Source organism: Dama dama, chromosome 23 (assembly GCF_033118175.1).
Source record: "Dama dama isolate Ldn47 chromosome 23, ASM3311817v1, whole genome shotgun sequence".
Taxonomy (NCBI): domain Eukaryota; kingdom Metazoa; phylum Chordata; class Mammalia; order Artiodactyla; family Cervidae; genus Dama; species Dama dama.
In genome coordinates this window covers 32,507,878-32,532,091 of record NC_083703.1, presented here as the reverse complement: position 1 = coordinate 32,532,091, position 24,214 = coordinate 32,507,878, and the positions used below count along the sequence as shown (strand labels likewise).

Genomic DNA, 24,214 nt, shown 5'->3' with positions numbered 1-24,214 from the left:
ACAATATCCTGTGGTGGGGGTTGCCTGAGTACTTCTCTGGCACCCCTTCCTCCTCTGAAAGCTGCTCATAGAGTAAAGCCAAGCCAGGCATTGGTGTGTCTGCCTGGGCTACATCACTCTGCTTTTCTTTGCTTCGCATCAGCACAGGTTTTGTCTTGTACCAAGTTAAGACAATTCAGAAATATGTTCTTATCTTTACTAGTTCCTGTTTTATTGGGTTGGCCAAAAAGTTCATTTGGGTTTTCCTGTGACATCTTATGGAAAAACCAGAACACACTTTTTTTTTTGCCAGCCCAATACTGTAAGTATCAAACTCTTAATAAAGAGACTTGGTTTCCTCCTGAGACTCTCTAAAAAGTTTGTGCTGTTCACATCTCTTTGGGGTGGTGAGGCTGCTCTCCTGCTTGTAGGGTCCTTCAGTCAGTATATACTGGAGTCATTCGATCAGCTACCTTTGATTCTGGTGCTAATTGAAGCTGGCTTGTGGGCAACTCCCATTGGGTGAATGAGAAACTTCTTGATTGACTCAAAGCCAAAAAGGGACATCTTTCTTTCACTGAGTAGACACAGAGTTGTCATAACTTCCTGGAGGATTCCATTGTCTTTCTTAACTAGCATTTCAGAGTATAGGATTCCTGTTTAACTATTTAATCTCCAGGACATTTGATGCTACATTGTCCACTGTAGACAGAAAGTGTCCCCTCAAAAGTCAAATTGAAAACCAAATGTCCAATGAGATGGTAGAGCCTTTGGGAGGTAGGAGGTGATTGGATTATGAGGGTGGAGCCCCCATAAATAGGCTTCATGACCTTATAAAAGAGTCCATGAACTGCTGTTGAGCCCCTTCCATCATGTGGGGACACAGCAAGAAGACGGCTGCCTAAGAACCCTGAAGTGGATTCTCACCAGACTCTGAATTGGCCAACACCGTGATTTTGGACTCTCAACCTCCAGAGCTGTGAGAATAAATTGCTGTTGTTTATAAGCCACCTGGTCTATAGAATTCTGTTATAGCAGCTTAAATGAACTTGGACAGAGTCCTACTGAAGACTAGATTTGAAAGATTTTTGTGGCAGGAAGATCAGATAGAAACTGCACAGGCAATTGTAACCTGGTTGATCAGGGTCAGTGAGAAGCGGAAGAGTCTGGTTTTGAGAGACGTTTCTACAAGTGCAGCGTAGGCAAAAAAAGAGAGAGAGACTGAACTGTTGAGGATCAATCCCAAATAATTAGCTGGAAGTACTAGATGAGTTGTGACATTGACAGTTAATATAAGGGTAAAGGAACTTCTACTTCTGGCTGTAAAGTTGATTTAGAGCAAACCTCCTGAGAATAATACGAGCAAAACAAAGCATACTAAACACCCCATTGAGGCAATGGAGAACTCCCAAGGCAGGGGAATTTCCAGGGCAAAGATCCAGAAGCAGAGAGAAGCTGAAGGAGAAGAGACCTGCCTTTGAAGCTACTTTTCCTCACAAGGAACTTGCTGGTTGCAAAAACAAAAGCATGAGGGAGAGGCAGAAACATTGAGCAGTGCTTCCAGCAAACCCTAGAGAAGACCAGTTTTCTTCACAACTGAAGCTCGGTTGAAGTCATTTCCATCCTCACTTGGACTTAGATCTGCCATTAGCCTAGATGGCTGATAAAAACAAAATAATCCTGGGGCATTATTTAATCCAGTGGTCTTCAACCTTTTCGGCACCGGGAAATGATTTTTGTAGAAGACAATTTTCCACACACTAGGATGGGGGGATGGTTTCAGGATGATTCAAGTGCATTATATTTATTGTGCACTTTATTTCTATTATTATTATACTGTAATATATAATGAAATAATTATACAATTGTCACTTACCACTCCCTCCTCACTGAGGTGTTGATGTGAGTCTGCAAGCAACTGATTTATTATGTTCTCTGTGCAAACGTCTCTGCTAATGATAATCTGCATTTGCAGCCGCTCCCCAGCACTAGCATCACTGAGTCAGCTCCACCTCAGATCACCAGGCATTAGATTCTCATATGGAGCGGACAACCTCGATCTCTCCCATGGGCAGTTCTTAGTAGGGTTTGTCCTCCTAAGAGAATCTAATGCCACTGCTGATCTGACATGAGGCAGAGTTCAGGCAGTGATGTGAGGGATGGGGAGCAGTTGTAAATACAGATGAGGCTTCATTCGCTCACCCACCGTTCACCTCCTCCTGTGTGGCCCAGTTCCTAACATGCCATAGACCAGTCCTGGGGACTCCTGATTTAATTCATTGAGGGCCTCAACAAAAAGACTGAGGAAGGACCAGTGTGCTCTCTCTCAAGGAGAAGACTCATCTTCTCCTTCGCCATTAGCCTTGAGACTCCTACTGGGACATACACCATTGGCTCTCTTGGTTCGTAGGATTTGGGTGTGGACTGGAACTACACCGCTGGTTTCCTGAACCTCCAGCTTGCAGACAGCCTATTGTGGGACTTCTCAGTCTCCATAATCATGCAAGCCAGTCCCTCATAATAAATGTTCTTTCTACATACCCACAGAAGAAAAATAATCCACTCTGGAAGAAGATAACCTCATTATGAGCCTTGAATGATCCCTGCAAGTTGTTACTCACAATGTCTAGCTCAATTAAAAAGAGATTTCTTGGGACTGCCTATTGGTGCAGTGCTTAAGACTCTGCATTTCTACTTCAGGGGGCATAGGTTTGATCCCTGGCCAGAGAACTAAGACCCCGAATGCCTCATGGTGCAGCTCAAATAAAAACTTTCTTTTAATTTAAAAAAGAGAAATCTTTTTAAAGATTTTCCCTTCTTTTCTGTGTGCGTGTGTGTGTGTGTGTGTGTGTGTGTGCGTGCGCGTGTGTGCACACACTAAAAATCAAGAATCTCTTTGAATCCAAAGCTGTATTAAAGAAACTGGTACAAATGATGATGGATAAATACTATATAGCTGGATGGTATGCAGATAGACTAGCCATTTTCCCCTTAGAACTGTCTCAATATAAAAAGTGCATCCATCACCATGATGGTTACCCAGTGGTCTGTCTATCGTTCAGGGCCAATTTAAGTAAACATCTGGGACTGTAGTACTAACTGTTTGTTGTCACTCAAGAGAACAGTCATGGTAACATTTATTTATTTATTTGAATATTTATTATATCAAAATGTTCTTTTTATGGGCATATTTGTAAACTAAATTACATAAACCCTCAACAGAAATCTGTGCCATTAAATTACAATAAAGCATTCACTTTCCTCAATTTTTACTGCTATAGCTTGCCAAATCTGGAGAGTTTCTGGCTTATTTATAAAGCTGGTATTATAGAAATGTCCCCTATTATTATAGTTGTCAAGTGGCTAAATACTTTTCTATTTTATTTATTTATCGCAATTTATACCAAATTGAAGAAAAGTGAAAGGTGGTAATACTCTTTTAGCAGGAATAACAAAAGTTACACTAAACTGTGAAAAATATGAGCAAGTGAATATATTCTAAATCCAGCTGTAGCCTGATTGTTGAAACTCCCAGCAGTTGACACCTAGGAGCTATTGAAGATTATGGGATTTTTGTGGTCACAGGATCTCAAAATCAGAGAGCTTTTTTAAGTGTTTCTAAAATGAATGTGCTACTTGCTAGCAGAGGGCATGCATTTTATTTATCAATAAATATTTGTTTTGGGTTTACTATGTTAAAGAACAGGCTTAAGCCTGATACAGTGTCAGCCACAAAGTAGAACCTTAATAAATATGTATTAAATAATGGATGCTTGGAAACAAGAAGATATAAGGTTTTCTTACTGACTTCAAGGGAATTGTAAACCGTTTGGAGAGATAAGAAATAAAAGTGAATGTGTGTGCTCAGGTGCTCAGCCATGTCTGACTCTTTTTGACCCCATGGGCTATAGCCCATCAGGCTCCTCTGTCCATGGGATTTCCCAAGCAAGAATACTGGGGTAGATTGCTGTTTCCTACTACAGGGCATCTTCCTGATCTAGGGATTGAACCTGAGTCTCCTGCACTGCAGATGGATTCTTTACCAGCGTACCATCTGAGAAGCCCCAGACTGTTTATGATTTGATGTATAGCTAAGTGCTAGTGTTAGTCATTCAGCCATATCTGACTCTTTGTGACCCCATGGACTATGGCCCATCAGGTTTCTCTGTCTATGGGATTTTCCAGGCAGGAATACTGGAGTGGATAGGTATTCCCTTCTTCAGGGGTTCTTCCCAACCCAAGAATAGAACCTGGGTCTCTTTCATTGCAGGCAGATTCTTTACCATCTGAGGTACGTGGGAAGCCTGAGTGATGTATACAGATACTACAGTAGTGAAGGGAAAAAATACTCAAGAAAAAAGAAAATCTCAGCCCTCTTTTATTTCTTCCTTGGCATATAATTTCATTTGCAAATAACTGTACAAAATTAAGAATGTCAAGGTCTTCCCTGGTGGCTCAGATGGTAAAGAATGTTCCTGCAATGCTGGAGACCTAGGTTCCATCCCTGGGTTGGAAAGATGCCCTGGAGAAGGAAATGGCAACCCATTCCAGTATTCTTCCCTCAAGAATCCCACATGGACAGAAGAGTCTGGCGGGCTATAGTCCTTGGGCTCACAAAGAGTCAGACATGACTGAGTGATTAACACTTCACTTTCAAGAATGTCAAGCTGTCTGCCTTCTGCTTTTAAAATCATTTATTAATTTTCATATTACAATTATTTCCCCCAAGCATAAGTTGGTACACGTATGATTTGCCTAAAATCTAACCTGGATTTCAGTTTAAGAAATTATAGATGGTTTCCAGTTTACAATGGTTCAACATAACAATTTTTTGATTTTATGATGGTGCACATTCAATATGCATCCATTAAAGACAACTTCACATTTTGAATTTTGGTCTTTTCTGTGGTGTCTGAGGACAGAGAGAACAAAACCTTCCCACTGCACTGAGAAGTTGTCTTGAGATTGAAGATTGAGGCAGGTAGCTCTGTATAATCAGTGGATCCATTTATTATGTGGTAACTTACTTACAGAGTGGAATCAGGTGGATGGTGACCCAGAGCGGTACTTCACATCCCCAGGGGGCCATTGTAACAACTGTATAGTTAACTTAGGGTGTGGGGGAATGTGCTTGCAGGCAGTGGGTGCATTCCTAAGTCAAGATTTATGATGGAGAGCTGGTCTCATGCTGCTGCTAAGTCACTTCAGTCGTGTCTGACTTTGTGCAACCCCATAGACGGCAGCCCACCAGGCTCCCCTGTCCCTGGGATTCTCCAGGCAAGAACACTGGAGTGGGTTGCCATTTCCTTCTCCAATACGTGAAAGTGAAGTCGCTCAGTCGTGTCCAACTCTTAGTGATCCCATGGAGTCCAGTCTACCAGGCTCCTCCATCCATGGGATTTTCCAGGCAAGAGTACTGGGAGTCAGAAATATATCAGAAAAGGTCTTTATCAAGAGACGCTGATTCGATCGCTGGGTCTGAAGATCACCCAGAGTAGGAAATTGCTATCTATTCTAGTATTCTTCCCTGGTACCTCAGCTGGTAAATAATCTGCCTGCAATGCAGGAGATCCGAGTTCAATTCCTGGATCAGGAAGATCCGCTGGAGACCCTAGGGATAGGCTGCCCACTCCAGCATTCTTGGGCTTGCCTGGTGGCTCAGCTGGTGAAGAATCCGCCTGTAATGTGGGAGACCTGGGTTCGATCCCTGGGTTGGAAAATCCCCTGGAGAAGGGAACAGCTACCCACTCCAGTATTCTGGCCTGGAGAATTCCATGGACTGTACAGTCCATGGGGTTACAAAGAGTTGGACATGACTGAGTGACTTTAACTTTCACTAGTATTCTTGCCTGGAAAATACCATGGATGGAGGAACCTGGCAGGCAACAATCCATGAGGTTGCACAGGGTTGGACATGACTGAGTGACTAACTTTCACTAGTATGCTTGCCTGGAAAATTCCATGGACAGAGAAACCTGGCAGGCAACAATCCATGAGGCCACAAAGGGTTGAGCATGACTGAGCGACTGAGCACAGCATCCCTTTAATGATTAACTTATAGCAAAAGCAATAGAATACAAATATTGAAGTGAAAGAAACAGATCCAATATGGAGTCAGATGTGTTCCGCCCTGTGACAGTAACATTGAAATACTTAAACATGTTTTGAAATACTCCCTACTCCTTGTTCTCTACTTCCTCTACTTCACCCCTGAAAACTATTTTGTGAAGCTTTAGGAAGCAGGTTTTATCCTAGCAGAAGATTTTTGAGCCTCAATAATCAGTCTTAGATTTCCTAGGTAACTTGCATGATAATTACTGCATTAGCTTTCAGGAATCGTTTTTTAACTTAAAAACGATTTAACTTAAAAACATTTGTGTAATCAATTACAAAAAGCTAACAGTTACACAAGCAACAGTGCTTAATTTTCATTTTACTTTCTCTTTTTTCCCCCCAGAAATCATCATATGCTTATTTTGGTTTTGGTTTCTTTTGGATCCTCTAACACCATTTAATCTCTTTAGACATTGCTGTTTCATAGACATGAGCTTGAATCCAGAAAATGACTGAATATTATCAATCACGTATTTACTGAAAACTTAGTGGCAGAAAATGGTGCTATTAGAAAAATGCATGTGTTTAAGATTCATGCAAATGAGATGCCTTTCAAATTACTTGTAAAACAGGTATTTTGTGCTTGATTACTTTGTTATAGATAACTATTACATGGTAGCAATTTTATTAAATTATCCCCTCAGGTTTGGTTAGATTAAAATTTTGTGAAAATAACTTTGTCTTTCTCTGTTTTGACTATATAAGAAAAGATTTCATTGCTCTCTCAGATTCTTTGATATCTCTAAAATAACAGCCAGGGTGTTACTTTCGTTTTTATTTGGACTCCATTGAAAAAGTACAGTGTTAAACCAAAGAAATGTATAGACTACATATCACACATGCTAATTTTTATGTATTTTTGACTGCACTGTGTGGGTTGTGGGATCTTATTTCCCCAACCAGGAATTAACCCAGGCCAATGGCAGTGAAAGTGCTGAGTCCCAACCACTAGACCATCGGGGAATCCCTTCATATATGTTAGTTTTTTTACTACATGATGCTTACATATTTGAAATGGTGCCATTTCATGATTTATCTCTGTGAAAGGGCATAAATACTGCAAATAAATAGATGGATAAGTTAATATTTTTCAAATCATAAAACTGAGCAACCAAACTTACTTGAACCAACAAAGTTTTCAACTATCTTCTGAAATATGACTCCAAAACCAATAATTGTGGTTTGATTTTGGTTAGTATTTGGTGGATTTATGCTTTTTTTTTTCTTCCAGTTAACAGTTAGCATTATTATGTCCCAGGCATTTTGTTTTGTAGCACTGATATCTTAGAGAGAAGCAAAAGTCATCTCTATCAGAGACTTCTTTTGACTATACAAAACCATGTTCACTTTTTCTGAACCTCTGTTCTCTTCCTCCTCATAACCTTTAAATACTTGCTGCTTATGATTCATACATGGTGACTCTGATGATGGCTCAGAGCAATACATATTTTTAAAAAATTTAAGATGTTTGCACTTTATGATAGATGTTTTGGGTCAGTTGTCAGATTGAAAAAGCTTCTTTCCCTCATTTCCTCTGCCTTGAGACCATTTTTCAGTGTTAATATCCTGTCATATCATTTTCTATTTGTCATGCCATGCAGTCTGCCTGTGCATTTAGGGAAGTAACAAAACCACACCATGTCATTACACCTGCCGTATTTAATAATAGAAACTGGCTTTTGCACATTTAGGGACCAGTTCCTCCCAGTCTTCAGAATATAGACTTTGCCTTAGAAATGCATCAAACCACGTGGGATTCATTCATCTTCTAGATTTTATTTCAAAAATGTATTTCCCAAGTTGTACTTGGTATTGACCATATTGCTTTATGCTCCTAGATCAGAGAACAATATGGTCAATACCATATTGCATAAAGCAATATGGTCAATACTGTTGGGTGAGTGTGTAATTTCCTCGGTTCTGTCTCGTCACAACAAAAATTTGAAGCACTGGATGGACCAGTGTTACAACCCCATGCAGTTTCCTTGGATGGACCAGTGTGACAGCTCCATGTTACATCTCAGTTTTATTTAGAAATCAAAGACAAGACATAATTGAGGCATGAGGGCGGGCCGACCCATGCGAAGACATGAAGAGAAGAGAAGCACCTGGCCCAATTTTGGCTCTTTTTATGTGTTTTTTTCTCCTCACCTGAGCATGCCCTATGTAAACTGGGCTAGCTAGGAGTGCTGTTTGTTTTACCTGAGGTTCTCACTCTGTTCTCCAACATTCCTTTGTTCTGTTTGCAGGCTTTTCCCTTCTTTGTTTTTTAGCCACCGCCATTTCCTTCTCCTATTCTAACTACCTAACAATACCAAGTACAACTTGGGAAATACATTTTTGAAATAAAATCTAGAAGAGGGATGGATCCCATGTGATTTGATGCATTTCTATGGCAAAGTCTATATTCTGAAGATTCTGCTCCTTGGAACATTGCTTCATTGGTACATTACATTGTGTGACTGCTCTGGGTCTTAGTTGCAGCGTGTGGGGTCTTTTTTGCTGCAGTGAGTGAGCTTCTCTCTCATTGAGGTGTGCAGACCTAGTTGCCCTATGGCATGTGGGATTTTAGTTCCTTGTCCAGGGATTGAACCTGTGTCCCCCCCATTGGAATGCATATTCTTAGCTACAGACCACCAGAGGAGTTTCCATTACATTGTTTAAACACTGATGCATTGTGTCTGTATATATGTAGATCTTTCTCCAGTGTTTCAGCATTATCTCCTTCACTTCTGAGTTAACATTTCAATGGAGTTCCTGTCCTGTACTTTGACAGTCAGTCTTTCACATTTTATTTACCCTGGTTTTCTTATATTCTACTCAAATAGATGATCTGGTCTTTCATAAAAGTCAAAATATCAGTGTACACATACAAGGGAAAAAGTCATCTGAGATGCGGGCAAAATTTGGTCTTTATTCATTCTCTTCCTCAGCCTGAAACCTTTGTCATTCCCATTGTGAACAGAGAAAAACATACCCTCTTAGGTTTTCCTCTGGCTGCAAGTTATGAAGCAGAACTTTGAGTGGGTTGAGGTAAAGCGAAAATTGTGAAGTATGTAAAACTTTCATTTATTATATATTTCATATATGTATATTTCAAAATGTATTTAACATCTAAGTCTGGGGCAGGTGCCTGGACTTCTCTCCACCCCCCTTTTGGATCTTCTGTAAATTATCCCAGTTCCTTCCTCATTTCTCACTTGCTTCTGTACCATGGGATGTCAAGTTTCCATGTTTCCAAATGTTTTCTCCCATATTCTTCCTCAAAACTCCACTTTTTCTGTGCTAGATCATCCCTGCTAGGGGATGTACTAATTCATGTTATGATGTGAATGGTGAATGGGGTGGCTTTTCTGAACACCATACCTCTCATTCTGTATCTAACTGGATTCATTAAGGAGAGTCATCAATATCTGATTTACTAATTCTAAATGTCTAGGCCATTGCACCTTCCTGTCAGAGAGAGCCAGAAATTTGAAGGTAAAACTGTGTGATTAGTATCAAGAATTAACCTGAGTCAGAGATGGCCATCAAATTTCCCATCCTAACTTTCAGTGTGATCCCTACCTGACAATCCCACAGACTAACATCAGATCCCCTCTGGTTGCTGGAATTTCTCTCCGTATTCTGGGAGACTAGTTCAAGCTCACAGGTGGTTCTGTCTTAATTTATAGAAAGAGGCATATCGCTAAAAAGAGATAGTGTTTATTTGAAGCCATTAATTCTTCTGATCTCTTGGACTAACATGAAATGTTTTCATGCCTTTTGAAGCTATGCAAATCACTGGAATTCTTAGATCATTGTATTCTTAATACCAGTCTATTTTTTAAGTGTGAAACATGCATTCATTATGAGCCAGTTGATTCTAAAATCATGGTATTTTGACATGCTATCTTTGTTTTAAAACTTGATTTAATTTATTTGTTTGACTTCATTATGTCTCAGTTGTAGCACATGGAATCTTTGTTGCATAATGTGGGATCTTTCGTTGAGACACATGGGTTCAGTTGCCCCACAGTGTGTGGGATGCTAGTTCCCTGACCAGGCATCCAACTTGCTTCCCCTGCTTTGCAAGGCAGATTCTTAACCACTGGACCACCAGGGAAATCTATGACATGGAATCTTGAAATGAAGGGTTTTTTTTAAATAGTTTTATTTATTTATTTTGGCTGTGCTGAGTCAATTGCTGTGTGTGAGCTTTCTCTAGCTGCAGCAAGTGAGGGCTGCTCTCTAGTGTCAGTGCATAGGCTTCTCATTGCAGTGGCTTCTCTGGTTGTGGAGCACAGGCTCTCTACGGCGCTCGGGCTTCAGGGAATTCACTAGCTCTCTTTTGGATCATTGCAATGACCTTTACTCTGGTCATCATTCACCAAACTGATACTCTTCTCATCCATCCTCTGTACAATGCCTGGATGGCTTTTTAAAAAAATTTTTATTGGTGTGTAGTAGATTTACAATGTTGTGTTAGTTTCAGGTACCTGTACAGCAAGGTGATTCAATTATATATGTACACATATTCATTATTTTTCAGATTCTTTTCCTATATAAGTTATCACAGATTACTGAGTAGAGTTTCCTGTGCTAGAACTCCTTATTAGTTATCTGTTTTGTAGATAGTAGTGTGTATATGTTAATCCCAGACTCCTAATTTATCCCTCTGCCCCCTACATTTCCCCTTAGGTAACCATAGGTTTGTTTAAAAATCTGTGAGTCTGTTTCTCTTTCATAAATAAGTTCATTTGTATCATTTTTAAAAATTAGATTCCACATATAAGTGATATTATATGATATTTGTCTTTGTCTAACTTGACTTCTCTTAGTATGGTAATTTCTAGGTCCCTCCATGTTGCTGCAAATGATACTATTTCATTGTTTGTTTTTATGGCCAAGTAATATTCCATTGTATATAGGTATGGAAATTGGGTGATGATCTGTGGTCACAGTTCACTTCTACCACATCTATCCTTGCCCCAACCTGTTTGGAATCCGTTTTTTTTTTAAACATTCAAAGCTGAGACTAAATTCAACCTTAAGGCCCTATGTTGCCTGGCTACTACCTACTTCTTTGGCCTCACCCCACTCCACACTCCCCTTGGCTCCTTTTGCTTCACTGTGTTGGTTTTCAGCTTCATCAAATGTCTGATTCCCACGACAGCCACAGCCCCAAAAGCTCTGTCCCTTCGGCCTCCCCCACGCCCTATTCACGTGCACTAATCTTTCAGATCCCAAATCCGTCATCTCTGCCCAGGAAGGCCTTCTCCATACCCTCACATGGAGACATTGCTGCTGTCCTGTGACACGATTCTCCTTCAGAACGCTATCACAAGTATGAATTTCCATTTTGTGTGTGAAAATGTTTTCAGAGGGACAGTAGTCTTGAAGCAGGATCTTATTTCCCTGTCCAGGGATTGAACCTAGCTGCCAGTCTACCAGGGGCTAGAGACTAGAAGAAAAGTTCCCTGATTCTTACCCCATTTGAAAGCAGGCAAAACTGCAAAACAGTTTGTTATTAGAGACACAGCACAACATACGGGAGAGCACACAGAGAAAAAGTTTATTTATGTGTGTCAGAAGCAGGGCAGAAATACGTACCTGGAGAGGAGTGCAAAAGTCCTGAATGAGGAGCACAGAAGCTAGATAGAAATACACACTCAGAGAGAAAGAGTTTGGGCATCCCCCCTAATGAGGAGGAGCACATAGAGGTAATTTATCCTTCTGGGTCTTTGTTTCAGTTCAGTTCAGTTCAGTCGCTCAGTCGTGTCCGACTCTGTGACCCCATGAATCGCAGCATGCCGGGCCTCCCTGTCCATCACCAACTCCCAGAGTTTACTCAAACTCATGTCCATCGAGTCAGTGATGCCATCCAGCCATCTCATCCTCTGTCGTCCCCTTCTCCTCCTGCCCCCAATCCCTCCCAGCATCAGGGTCTTTTCCAATGAATCAGCTCTTCGCATGAGGTGGCCAAAGTGTTGGAGTTTCAGCTTCAGCATCAGTCCTTCCAATGAACACCCAGGACTGATCTCCTTTAGGATGGACTGGTTGGATCTCCTTGCAGTCCAAGGGACTCTCAAGAATCTTTTCCAACACCAGGTCTTTGTTTACATTTGGCCAATTGTCATGTTTTTTTCTTCTGAACTGTCCTCCTTGGACCCTCCCCAACATGCATGTGCATCTTTTTGCTAATATGGATCCCACTAGTATTATTATTATCATTCATTTAACATCATTTTCCTAGCTTGCAATTAATATTTTATTGAAAATAATTTATACCCTTGATATCTGTAATAAATACAGCAAGCTATGAGTAGCAGCAAAGCTGTTTCAGGTCCAGTCCTCTGCCTGGACAGATGTGTAAGCATTTGGAAGTCCCACTTTTGCTTCTGTGATGCATTTTCTTGGGATTATACCATCCATTTGATAAGAACAAGCACTTTCTATTCTGAGTGTTCTACTAGAACTTTCTTTGATCTTTTCATGTTGGGAAATGGATTATAGGGCGGAAAATACTAGGCTTCAAGTTTCTAGGTTGGAATCTTCCTCTGCATTAATTTCAGTAGAAAAGGACTTATCTTTATAGGAACCATCTCTGGCATGTCCCTCCTTTTCAAGAAGGCTGGTCAAATCATGTTTGTAACACACTCTGAGGTCCAACAAGGAATGACTGTGAGTTGCCTAAAATTAACCAGCCTGTGGAGGCAGAGCACAGAGTTCTGCATTCCATTCTTTACCCAAATTATTTACAACTCCCCCACCCCACCCGCCCGTGGGGATGAAATAAAGAGCTGGCAAGTTCAGGGTAGGATGAATAATTCTTATCCCTTGAGAAAAGCCTGAGGGCAGATGAAAAGTCAGGGTGTGGAGATAACCAGAGGCCAAAATGCAGTACTTGGGTGAAATCTCAAAAAAACAGAATGATCTGTGTTTGTCTCCAAGGCAACCCACTCAATATCACAGTAATCCAAGTCTATGCCCCAACCACTAATGCTAAAGAAGCTGAAGTTGAACGGTTCTGTGAAGACCTACAAGACCTTCTAGAACTAACACCCAGAAAAGATGTCCTTTTCATTATAGAGGACTGGAATGCAAAAGTAGGAAGTCAAGAGATACCTGGAGTAACAGGAAAATTGGCCTTGGACTACAAAATGAAGCAGGGCAAAGGCTAACAGAGTTTTGCCAAGATAAAGCACTGGTCATAGCAAACACCCTCTTCCAACAACACAAGAGACAGCTCTACACATGGACATCACCAGCTGGTCAATACTGAAATCAGATTGGTTATATTCTTTGCAGCCAAAGATTGAAAAGCTCTATACAGTCAGAAAAACAAGACGTGGAGCTGACTGTGGCTCAGATCAAGAACTCCTTATTGCTAAATTCAGACTTAAATTGAAGAAAGTAGGAAAACTACTAGACCATCCAGGTATGACCTAAATCAAATCCCTTATGATTATACATTGGTAATGACTAGTAGATTCAAGATATCAGATTCAATTCGATCTGATACAGAATGCCTGAAGAACTATGGACGGAGGTTCATGACACTGTACAGAAGGTAGTGATCAAGACCATCCCCAAGAAAAAGAAATGCAAAAAGGCAAAATGATTATCTGAGGAGGCCTTACAAATAGCTAAGAAAAGAAGAGAAGCTAAAGGCAAAGGAAAAAAGGAAAGATATTCCCATCTGAATGCAGAGTTCCAAAGAATAGCAAGGAGAGACAAGAAAGCCTTCCTCAGTGATCAATGCAAAGAAATAGAGGAAAGCAATAGAATGGGAAAGACTAGAGATCTCTTCAAGAAAATTAGAGATATCAAGGGAACATTTCATGCAAAGATGAGCACAATAAAGGGCAGAAATGGTATGGACCTAACAGAAGCAGAAGATATTAAGCAGTGGTGGCAAGAATACACAGAAGAACTATACAGAAAAGATCTTAATGACCCAGATAACCCCAATGGTGTGATCACTCACCTAGAGCCAGACATCCTGGAATGCGAAGTCAAGTGGGCCATAGGAAGCATCACTATGAACAAAGCTAGTGGAGGTGATGAAATTCCAGTTGAGCTATTTCAGATCTTAAAAGATGATTCTGTTAAAGTGTTGCACTCAATATGCCAGCAAATTTGGAAAACTCAGCAGTGGCCACAGGACTGGAAAAGGTCAGTTTTCATTCCAATCCCAAAGAAAGGCAATGCCAAAGAATATTCAGGGGGAGGAGCCAAGATGGCGGAGGAGTAGGACGGGGAGACCACTTTCTCTCCTACAAATTCATCAAAAGAATAACTGAACGCAGAGCAAACTTCGCAAAACAACTTCTGATCGCTAGCTGAGGTCATCAGGCGCCCAGAAAAGCAGCTCATTGTCTTCGAAAGGAGGTAGGACAAAATATAAAAGATAAAAAGTGAGACAAAAGAGCTAAGGACGGAGATCCGTCCCGGGAAGTCTTAGGCGGCATTGCTTGGGGTAGGGTCCGGGCCTGAGTGCCCTGAGGACAATCGGAGGGAGCGTCTGTGAATTGCCAACTTGAACTGTGGGAGACCAAAAGAGAGAGAGTAAATTAACCGGCCCGAACACACTGCCGGCCGTTCGCAGAACAAAGAGACCGAAAAAATCCAGGGAAGAGCTCGCAGGCTGCGGACCGGCCCAGCCCCGCTGGAGGCAGGAGGCAGGGGGGAGGGGAAGGTCGCGGCGAGACACAGGGCGCAGGCACCCAACCGGCGCGGGCGGGGACTGGGGCTGGGGACGCGGAGGGCAGAAGGCGCGCGCACCCGACTGGCGACAGCGGAAACTGAGACTGGGTCCGTGGAAGGGAGTGGGCGCGCCACACCTGGGGAGAGTGCGCCCACCAAGCCCCTGGCTGCCTGGACCGCTCTGACAGGGAAGGCACAGAGAGCGGGCGCAGCTTTTCCTTACGCGCTTTTGTGGAACACCCGAGGGCTGGAACCTCGCGCAGCGCGGGGCGCGCTCCATATAGAACAGCCGGGAGCCTGAGTAGCGCAGACGGAGAAAGCAGCGTCAGCCCCTCCCTGCAGTGCCAGCCCCTCCCCGCAGCGCCAGCCCCTCCCCGCAGAGCGACGGAACTAGCTACCTGAATAAGAGTCCACCTCCGCCCGCCTGTGTCAGGGCGGAAATGAGGCTCTGAAGAGACCGGCAAACAGAAGCCAAATAAACAAAGGGAACCGCTTCAGAAGGGACTGGTGCAACAGATTAAAATCCCTCTAGAAAACACCGACTACACCGGAAGGGGCCTGTAGATATCAAGAAGCGTAAGCTGGAACGAGGAGCTATCTGAAACTGAGCCGAACCCACACTGACCGCAACAGCTCCAGAGAAACTCCTAGATATATTTTTACTTTTTTCTTTTTTTTTTCTTTTTTCTCTTTTATTTTCCTTAAAAATCCCCTATTACTCCCCCATTACTCCTTAACTTTCATTTCCATAGATTTTTATGATTTTTTTTAATTAGGGGGAAAAAAATTTTTTTTTTCTTTCTTTTTTTTTCTTTTTTCTTCTTTTTTTTTCTTTTTTTTCTCTTCTATTTTCTATTTTTCTTTTTCTCTTATTTCTTTTAAAGTCCTCTAGTACTCCTCTACTACTCCTTAATTTTCATTTTCAATACACTATAACCTTACAAAAAAAAAAAAAGAGAAGCCCTATTTTTAAACCGAAGATTATTCTCTCCCAATCTTGACTCTCTGTTTTCTACCCCAGAACACCTCTATTTCCTCCTTTCCCCTTCTCTTCCCAATCCAATTCTGTGAATCTTTGTAGGTGACTGGGCTACGGAGAACACTCTGGGAACAGACAGCTGCGTAGATCTGTCTCTCTCCTCTTGAGTCCCCTTTTTTCTCCTCCTGCTCATCTCTATCTCCCTCCTCCCTCTCCTCTTCTTCATGTAACTCTGTGAACCTCTCTGGGTGTCCCTAACGGGGGAGAATCTTTTAGCCATTAACCTAGAAGTTTTCTTATCAGGGCTATATAGTTGGAGAAGTCCTGAGACTACAGGAAGAATAAAACTGAAATCCAGAGTCAGGAGACTTAAGCCCAAAACCTGAGAACACCAGAAAACTCCTGACTACATGGAACTTTAAGTAATAAGTGACTGTCCAAAAGCCTTCATACCTACACTGAAACCAACCACCACCCAAGAGCCAATAAGTTTTAGAGCAAGACATACCACGCAAATTCTCCAGCAACGCAGGAACATAGCCCTGAACATCAACATACAGGCTGCCCAAGGTCACACCTAACACATAGACCCATCTCAAAACTCATTACTGGGCACTCCATTGCTCTCCAAAGAGAAGAAATCAAGTTCCACGCACCAGAACACTGATGCAAGCTTCCCTAACCAGGAAACCTTGACAAGCCAATCGTCTAACCCCACCCACTGGGTTAATCCTCCACAATAAAAAGGAACCACAGACCTCCAGAATGCAGAAAGCCCACTCCAGATACAGCAATCTAAACAAGATGAAAAGGCAAAGAAATACCCAACAGGTAAAGGAACATGAAAAATGCCCACCAAGTCAAACAAAAGAGGAGGAGATAGGGAATCTACCTGAAAAAGAATTTAGAATAATGATAATAAAAATGATCCAAAATCTTGAAAACAAAATGGAGTTACAGATAAATAGCCTGGAAACAAAGATTGAAAAGATACAAGAAATGTTTAATAAAGACCTAGAAGAAATAAAAAAGAGTCAATTAAAAATGAACAATGCAATGAATGAGATCAAAAACACTTTGGAGGGAACCAAGAGTAGAATAATGGAGGCAGAAGATAGGATAAGTGAGGTAGAAGATAAAATGGTGGAAATAAATGAAGCAGAGAGGAAAAAAGAAAAAAGGATCAAAAGAAATGAGGACAACCTCAGGGACCTCTGGGACAATGTGAAACGCCCCAACATTCGCATCATAGGAGTTCCAGAAGAAGAAGACAAAAAGAAAGGCCATGAGAAAATACTCGAGGAGATGATAGCTGAAAACTTCCCTAAAATGGGGAAGGAAATAGCCACCCAAGTCCAAGAAACCCAGAGAGTCCCAAACAGGATAAACCCAAGGCAAAACACCCCAAGACACATATTAATCAAATTAACAAAGATCAAATACAAAGAACAAATATTAAAAGCAGCAAGGGAAAAACAACAAATAACACACAAAGGGATTCCCATAAAGATAACAGCTGATCTATCAATAGAAACCCTCCAGGCCAGAAGGGAATGGCAGGACGTACTGAAAGTAATGAAAGAGAATAACCTACAACCTAGATTACTGTATCCAGCAAGGATCTCATTCAGATATGAAGGAGAATTCAAAAGCTTTACAGATAAGCAAAAGCTGAGAGAATTCAGCACCACCAAACCAGCTCTTCAACAAATGCTAAAGGATCTTCTCTAGACAGGAAATGCAGAAAGGTTGTATAAACGTGAACCCAAAACAACAAAGTAAATGGCAACGGGACCACACCTATCAATAATTACCCTAAATGTAAATGGGTTGAATGCCCCAACCAAAAGACAAAGATTGGCTGAATGGATACAAAAACAAGACCCCTATATATGCTGTCTACAAGAGACCCACCTCAAAGCAAGAGACACATACAGACTAAAAGTGAAGGGCTGGAAAAAAAATATTTCACGCAAACGGAGACCAAAAGAATATTCAAACGAATGCACAATTGCACTCATCTCACATGCTAGTAAAGTAATGTTCAAAATTCTCCAAGCAGGGCTTCAACAGTATGTGAACTGAGAACTTCTAGATGTTCTAAGCTGGATTTAGAAAAGGCAGAGGAACAAGAGATCAAATTGCCAACATCCGTTGGATCATCGAAAAAGTAAGAGAGTTCCAGAAAAACATCTACTTCTGCTTTTTTGACTATGCCAAAGCCTTTGACTGTGTCTATCAAAACAAACTGGAAAATTCTGAAAGAGATAGGAATACCAGACCACCTGACCTGCCTCCTGAGAAATCTGTATGCAGGTCAAGAAGCAACAGTTAGAACTGGACATGGAACAACAGACTGGTTCCAAATCAGAAAAAGAGTATGTCAAGGCTTTATGTTGTCACCCTGATTATTTAACTTATGTGCAGAGTACATCATGCGAAATGCTGGCTGGATGAAGCACAGGCTGGAATCAAGATTGCCAGGAGAAATATCAATAACCTCAGATACACAGATGACACCACCCTTATAGCAGAAAGTGAAGAAGAACTAAAGAGTTTCTTGATGAAAGCGAAAGAGGAGAATGAAAAAGCTGGCTTAAAACTCAACATTTAAAAAACTAAGATCATGGCATCTGGTCCCATCACTTCATGGCAAATAGATTGGGTATCAATGGAAACAGTGAGATACTTTATTTTCTTGGGGTGCAAAATCACTGCAGATAGTGACTGCAGCCATGAAATTAAAAGACGCTTGCTCCTTAGAAGAAAAGCTATGACCAACCTAGATAGCATATTAAAAAGCAGAGACATTACTTTGTGACAAAGGTCTATCTAGTCAAAACTGTGGTGTTTCCAGTAGTCATGTATGGATGTGAGAATGGACTATAAAGAAAGCTGAGCACCAGAGAATTGATGCTTTTGAACTGTGGTGTTGGAGAAGACTCTTAAGAGTCCTTTGGACTGCAGGGAGATCCAACCAATCAATTCTAAAGGAAATCAGTCCTGAATATTCATTTAAAGGACTGATGCTGAAACTGAAACTACAATATTTTGGCCACCTGATGCGAAGAATTGACTCACTGGAAAAGACCCTGATGCTTGGAATGATTGAAGACAGGAGAAGAAGGGGATGATAGAGGACCAGATGGTTGGATGGCATCACCGACTTGATGGACAAGATTTTAAGCAAACTCCAGGAGTTGGTGATGAACAGGGAAGCCTGGCATGCTGCAGTCCATGGGGTCACAAAGAATTGGATATGAATGAGTGACTGAACTGAACTGAAAGGCAGGAATGCAAGTGCTCAGTTCCCAGAGGCCAGACAGAAACAGAAGCTGAGTCTGGGGCTGAAGCCAAAAAAGCAGATGATGATGAATTCCATAGTGAGCTGCTAGGGCTGACCTGGGAGAGTGCCTGAGAGGGCAGCCATAGCAGTGGCTGCTGGGAGCATATGCAGCCCGTTTGTCTGCATGAATCAGGTTCATGAAATGACCCTGAGCAGAACTGGCTTCCTACTGTCTCTCCATTTGTGCAGAAGGAGCCTTTTGCTGGACACATGCAATGCTTATCACTGAAGCACACAATTAGGACTTGGTTTGGTAAGTTTAAAGACCATGAAATAATGAGACCTTTCATAAAAGAAAATGGTGTCAGTGCAAAATATACAGGGACCGTTTTCCTGAAGAAATGCTTTACAGAACAGCACCCTGGTGCAATTACATGTCAGATTGATCCAGCCTTATAATGATAAAATTCCATCTCCATAGGGTTCAGAGTGTTACTTAAGAATCTTAAATATGTTGTCAGACAGTGTCTGGAAAAGGAAAAAAATTTCTTACTCCTCTTTTTTCCTTCCCTTCCAAAGTATCTAATTAAATAAAAGTAGAAATGAATGGATTTTTCACATTTCCTTCACACATTGAATAATAATGGCTGTGACCTGGATTTTTTTTTTTTTTTGTCTGCAAAGTAAAATATAGTCCAAAAATTTAACATTCATCTTTACAGCTGATTCTGTATTTTTAGAACTTGTGTTTTCCACACTTACGTAATTGGCTATTAACTTTAATGGAACAATTTTTAAAAGTCAGGAGCCAGTTGTATGCTGGGGTGCTTGGAGAGATTCAGGAGGTGAGTTTGCTCATTGCTTTGTGCTCATTCAGAACGGTCTCGGGAGCCAGCCAGAAGGTCCAGTCCTTCTCCTGTTTAGAAAGACTTTGCAACCCCACTTTTTTACACTTTTCACTTTTTTCACTTTTTCATCTGACTTCTCATTCCACTCCTGCCGTGTGACCTCATTTCATCTTTATGAGACTGGGGATGAGTGAAAACAATAACAGGTTACCATTTTATGAGGGCTTCCCAGGTAGTGCTAGTGATAAAGAATCCACCTGCCAATGCAGGAGACATTAGAGACCCAGGTTTGATCCCTGGGTCGGGAAGATCCCCTGGAAGAGGGCATGGCAAACCACTATAGTATTCTTGCCTGGAGAATCTCATGAACAGAGGAGCCTAGTGGGCTACAGTCCATAAGGTCTCAATGAGTCAGACATGACTGAAGTGACTTAGCATGCATGCACACATTATGAAAAGGCAACGCCCCCAACCCTGCTTTGGTTTAAGGGCTCCCTGTATCGAGGGAGGCACCACCTCCTCCTAGTAACCCTGATCAGAAACCTGTGCCTTACCCTGGACATCTTCCCTTCAGTGCCCATTTGCAGTCCATCACCAGACTTTAACAATTTCACCTCCCAACTATGTCTCAAAGCCACTTCCTTCTTTCTCCTCCCCACCACTGCTTGGGTCTGGGTTACCGTGATGGTTAATTTTCTTTGTCTCCTTGCCTAGGCTCTAGTACCCAGTCAGTATTTAATCAAACGTGAATCCAGACATTGCCATGAGGGTGTGCTTTACATCCACCAGCAGTTGACTTGAAGTAAAGAGAATGACCCTTGATAATGTGAGTAGGCCTCCTTCATTCAACTGATTTCCTTAAAAGCAAAAACTGAGGTTTCCTAGAGAAGATGTTCTGCTTCAGGATTGCAGCATCAACTACTGCCAGCCTGCTCTGCAGATTTCAGACTTGCCAGCCCCACGACTGCATGGGTCAATTCCCTAAAATAAATCTAGATAGATAGATATCAGTGTTAATTGACTCTTGCTTCTGCTTCTCTGGAGAGCCCTAACTGATAAGAGCTGCTCTAATGATCTCCCCACTGGAGCTAGGGGACGACCCTGGCAGATCTCATTGTGTCCTTGCCATAACTAGACCTTCAATGACTTGTTCTTTTCTGTAGAAAGAAGTGGAATTGTTCCCCTTGTCTTGCTTCTGAGACTTGTCCTGATGCAGTTCTTCAGGGTTCCCTACCACACACTCTCCCTTCCAGTGCCAGACAGTTTCCCCCAGCAATTTGCGTGTTTCCTGTTCTTTCCCCTGCCAGCTTCCACAGGCCCTGTTTTCTGTATCTCAGTGTCTTTGTCTGCCGTGCTTGTCTCAATTAGTAAGTCCCCTACATACGAACCTTCAAGTTTTAAACTTTCAGAGATATGAACTTGCATTCCCGTGACCAATCATGTAAGTTAGTTTGTGTGTCCAGCATGCTTTTCATGATGCTGTACTGTAAGCTTTAAAACACTTTTATTTACTTTTTGTGTTTATTTTTACATATTATTTATGTGAAAAGTAAAAACCTTTGACAGTACAGTACAATACAGCCAATCATGTTAGTTGGGTACCTAGGCTAACTTTGTTGAACTTACAGACAAATTGGACTTAAAAACGTGCTCTAAGATTGGAATGGTAAATAAGTCCCTTGAAATTGTGCAGGTACTTATGTTTTAAAACTCCTTTTCCTAGGTGCCTCATTAGAGTCTTAGGGAACGGATCTCAGAAAAAGGCAGCTCTTTAGTCTCTGATTCACCCTGCCTGCCACACGTCTCATTAGGGAGTCTCAGAGAGTTTAATAAACAGAAGAGAGGCCTGTGAGCCCTGGGCTGGGACACTTAGGTAGTTAGTATTCAGAGTGTCCTATGATGTCTTGTACACTGTGAGCCTTAAGCCATCATTAACATTTCATGGAAATCTGGGAAGCATCCCATTTAGAACTAGAGAATTTTGACCTGGGACTCAAAATGAACTGGAAAAAAACAAAAAAGCGAAGATGAAAACCAAGGAAACACTCAGCACCTATAGTGGTAAAAGAAAAAGGAATTTCTTCAATTTGAACAAAAATCTGCCTCCAAAGTATTTCATTAGCCCAACTGTGATGCAATTTGTACATATTCAGATTCCACCTTTATAGGTCAAGACTAAAAATATTAAGCCTTGACCAATCTACTTCTTGAGAGTGATAGCTTATGGTTCAGTTCAGTTCAGTTCAGTCGCTCAGTCGTGTCTGACTCTTTGCGACCCCATAAATCACAGCACGCCAGGCCTCCCTGTCCATCACCAACTCCTGGAGTTTACTCAAACTCATGTCCATCGAGTCGGTGATGCCATCCAGCCATCTCATCCTCAGTCATTCCCTTCTCCTCCTGCCCCCAGTCCCTCCCAGCATCAGGGTCTTTTCCAATGAGTCAACTCTTCGCATGAGGTGGCCAAAGTATTGGAGTTTCAGCTTCAGCGTAAATCCTTCCAATGAAAACCCAGGACAGATATCCTTTAGGATGGACTGGTTGGATCTCCTTGTAGTCCAAGGGACTCTCAAGAGTCTTCTCCAACACCACAGTTCAAAAGCATCAATTCTTCGGCACTCAGCCTTCTTCACAGTACAACTCTCACATCTATACATGACCACTGGAAAAACCATAGCCTTGACTAGATGGAGCTTTGTTGGCAAAGTAATGTCTCTGTTTTTTAATATGCTGTCTAGGTTGGTCATAACTTTCCTTCCAAGGAGTAAATGTCTTTTAAATTCATGGCTTCAGTCACAATCTGCAGTGATTTTGGAGCCTCCCAAAATAAAGTCTGACACTGTTTCCACTATTTCCCGATCTATTTGCCATGAAATGATGGGACCAGATGCCATGATCTAAGTTTTCTGAATGTTGAGCTTTAAGCCAACTTTTTCACTCTCCTCTTTCACTTTCATCAAGAGGCTCTTTAGTTCCTCTTCACTTTCTGCCATAAGGGTGGTGTCATCTGCATATCTGAGGTTATTGATATTTCTCCTGGCAATCTTGATTCCAGCCTGTGCTTCTTCCAGCCTAGCGTTTCTCATGATGTATTCTGCATATAAGTTAAATAAGCAACGTGACAATATACAGCCTTGACGTACTCTTTTCCTATTTGGAACCAGTCTGTTGTTCCATGTCCAGTTCTAACTCTTGCTTCCTGACCTGCATATAGGTTTCTCAAGAGGTGAGTCAGCTGTTCTGGTATTCCCATCTCTTTCAGAATTTTCCACACTTTATTGTGATCCACACAGTCAAAGGCTTTGGCATAGTCAATAAAGCAGAAATAGATGTTTTTCTGGAACTCTCTTGCTTTTTCGATGATCCAGCGGATGTTGGCAATTTGATCCCTGGTTCCTCCACCTTTTCTAAAACCAGCTTGAACATCTGGAAGTTCATGGTTCACATATTGCTAAAGCCTGGCTTGGAGAATTTTGAGCATTACTTTACTAGCGTGTGAGATGAGTGCAATTGTGCGGTAGTTTGAGCATTCTTTGGCATTGCCTTTCTTTGGGATTGGAATGAAAACTGACCTTTCCCAGTCCTGTGGCCACTGTTGAGTTTTCCAAATTTGCTGGCATATCGAGTGTGGCACTTTCACAGCATAATCTTTCAGGATTTGAAATAGCTCAACTGGAATTCCATCACCGCCACTAGCTTTGTTCATAGTGATGCTTTCTAAGGCCCACTTGACTTCACATTCCAGGATGTCTGGCTCTAGGTGAGTGATCACACCATCGTGATTATCTGGGTCGTGAAGATCTTTTTTGTACAGTTCTTCTGTGTATTCTTGCCACCTCTTCTTAATATGTTCTGCTTCTGTTAGGTCCATACCATTTCTGTCCTTTATCGAACCCATCTTTGCATGAAATGTTCTCTTGGTATCTCTAATTTTCTTGAAGAGATCTCTAGTCTTTCCCATTCTGTTGTTTTCCTCTATTTCTTTGCATTGATCGCTGAGGAAGGCTTTCTTATCTCTCCTTGCTATTCTTTGGAACTCTGCATTCAAATGGGAATATCTTTCCTTTTCTCCTTTGCTTTTCACTTCTCTTCTTTTCACAGCTATTTGTAAGGGCTCCTCAGACAGCCATTTTGCTTTTTTGCATTTCTTTTCCATGGGGATGGTCTTAATGTCTGTCTTCTGTACAATGTCACAAACCTCCATCCATAGTTCATCAGGCACTGTCTGTCATCAGATCTAGTCCCTTAAATCTGTTTCTCACTTCCACTATATAGTCATAAAGGATTTGATTTAGGTCATACCTGAATGGTCTAGTGGTT

At 41.6% G+C, this 24,214-nt stretch overlaps 1 protein-coding gene and 1 pseudogene across 1 annotated transcript in view; one reads left to right on the top strand and one right to left on the bottom strand.

Moving 5' to 3' along the window:
* Nucleotides 1–24,214, top strand: part of ST8SIA6 (ST8 alpha-N-acetyl-neuraminide alpha-2,8-sialyltransferase 6) — a 147,298-nt gene that overhangs the window by 102,480 nt on the left and 20,604 nt on the right. The gene's annotated exons all lie outside the window — the stretch shown is intronic.
* LOC133045282 (uncharacterized) lies at nt 23,175–23,855 on the bottom strand (annotated as a pseudogene).